Genomic DNA, 2816 nt, shown 5'->3' with positions numbered 1-2816 from the left:
CTTTTGAAATTAAATAATTAAATTCTAATATTAAAATTAAGTTATTTAAATAATATCTATGGTATTCAATTCTAGCCTTAGATGTATATATATTAGAATTATTTTCATAATGACAACTAATGAAAATAGTTTGACCTTGAATATGTGAAATTCGTACAAGAAGATCCAACTATTTTGCATTTTTTTACGTTAAATTCTTATATCTATATAATTAGCACATAAATCAACGAAACAACTCAGGATAGGACATGATGGATGTGATGCATCGTAAATAATTGTAGTAAAAGACAATTTTATTATAAGGACAAAAAAATGAGTTAGAACATTTATTATATAATTAAAAGAATAAAAGTAAGGTTAGATTTAATAAAAAATGGTAAAATTCAAATATAAAACAAAAAAAAATTGATTCTAAAACTTATACTCATTAATGGTATATGAAATTCTATAAAATACTTGAAGAAATATATGAAAGAATCTTTGTAATTATTAAAAAATATTGATATAAAAAATTATGATTATTGATAAATTTTACCATAATTAATTATTAAATACTAATAAATATAATTATTTTAAATTAATACTTTTTAAAAATAAAAAACAGAAGAGAGAGTGTGAGGTATCAAGCTTTAAAGCAAAGAGCAAAGAGTAAAGAAGTGCAGAGAGAAAGTGTTAGAGAAGAAGGAAGAGTTTGAGTTGTATGAACGTAAATGAATTAGCCTCAATTGATTGTACAGGTGTTACAGGTATATATATATGCAGTTGGTGATATAATTGATTTTGGTTATCTGAAAGCTAACTAACTGTTTCTGGAGTCTTCTAGAAGGTTCTTATTGTAACTGATTTTTTAACTGCATGCCAATTGCAGCTTGCTCGCTATTACTACTAACATCAACCCTACTGTTTTGCTTGTCTGAGTTTCCTTTGGCAATGATGTTTCTGTTGGAGTTGTTAGCTTGGATTCGTTCTGTAATTCTGAGCTTGGATCTTAATTTGTGGAAGTTGAGGCTGGAAATGGGTTTTGTGAATATATCGGCTATTTGGTCTTGAGAGGGAATGTGCAGGGATATTGACTCTCTTTTGAGCAACATAGTCTCTCACAAAGTAAAGGTCAAGTTCAAAGTGTTTGCTTTTGCTGTGAAGAACTGGGTTTGCAGCCATTAAAACTGCACTTTGGCTGTCACAATAGAGGTTGGGTGTGATGGAGCATGGGATTTTCATTTCACTCATTAGGTTTTGGATCCAGAGGATTTTAGTTAGGCCAGCAGCTAACCCATGATACTCTGCCTCTGTGGAGCTTCTTGAGACTGTATGTTGTTTTCTACTTGACCATGAGATCAGGTTTGGTCCTAGGAACACACAGAATCCACTAGTTGATTTTCTGTCATCAATGTCACTGCCCCAATCAGAGTCACTGAAAGCATAAATTCGACATTCACTTGATCGTTGGAATCTCAGCCCCCAGTTGGATGTCCCAGCAAGATATCTTAAGATCCGTTTGACTGCTTTCTAATGGCTTTCCAAAGGAGTATGCATGAATTGGGAGACTTTGTTCACAACATAGGTAATTTCAGGTCTGGTAATTGTAACGTAATGAAGGCCCCCAACTACAGACCTGTACAGGGCTGGGTTGGGGTGGACATCCTCACCATGAGCTGACAACTTGAGACTTGATATCATGGGTGTTGGGGCTTGATATCATAGGTGTTGTTGCTGCTTTGGCATCGCGCATTCCCACCCTAGTTAGTAGGTCTTGAATGTACTTTGTTTGGCACAGGAGCACCGCAGTTTCATTAAGTTTCACAGTTTCAATGCCAAGAAAATAATTCATAATCCCCAAGTCCTTGAGTGTAAACACATCATTCAATTGTGCAATTAGGGTGGAAATTTCAGCTTGGGAGCTTCCAGTGACTAGGATGTCATCCACATAAACTATAATGTGGATGACTGATGAGGGAGAAAACCTGGTGAAGAGGGAAGAATCGGATTTGGTGTTTGTGAAGCCAAATCGACTGAGGGTGTCTTTGAGCTTTGTAAACCACGCACGAGGGGCTTGCTTTAAGCCATAGAGGGACCTTTGGAGCTTGCAAACATGGTGGGGTTGAGTGAGGGAGGTGAACCCTTCTGGTTGAGACATGAAAACGGTCTCATGTAAATCTCCATTGAGGAAGGCGTTGTTGAAGTCAAACTGCCGGATGGACCACCCTTTGGAGAGTGCCAGGCTGAGCATGATGCGGACGGTGGGTGGGCGGACGACAGGGCTAAAGACTTGGTCATAGTTGACCTCTTCTCGTTGGTGAAACCCCTTTGCGACAAGGCGAGCTTTATACTTTTGGATGGTGCCATCTGGGTGCCTTTTGATGCGAAATACCCATTTTGAGCCAATCACTGGGTTGGTGTTTTGTGGGGGTTTAGGTACCAGCTGCCAGGTTTTATTGCGCAACAGGGCATCAAATTCCTCCTGCATGGCTTGTCTCCAGTGGTGGCTGGCCAACGCCTGTTGAATAGAAGTAGGTAAGGATTCAGTGAGATCAGATGCAGGGGTGGTAAGGACTGCAGCATAGGTTCTGGGCTTAAGGTTTCCTGTCTTTCTGTGAGTCTGCATAGGGTGATGATTGATTGGCACTGGTGGAGGAAGTGGCAAGACAACTTCAATGCGACCTGGCTGGAGAGTACCTGTGGTAAGTGGGAAAACACTAGCAGGAGCATTAGCAGTTTCAGAAACAGAATTATGAGTTACAGAGACAGGTAAGATAGATAATGAATTCGGTACTTGATTAACTATATTGGAAGTATCATATAATGTATGCAAGGGT

Source organism: Arachis ipaensis, chromosome B04 (genome assembly GCF_000816755.2).
Source record: "Arachis ipaensis cultivar K30076 chromosome B04, Araip1.1, whole genome shotgun sequence".
Taxonomy (NCBI): Eukaryota; Viridiplantae; Streptophyta; class Magnoliopsida; order Fabales; family Fabaceae; genus Arachis; species Arachis ipaensis.
Note: the sequence above shows the minus strand (reverse complement) of the source record.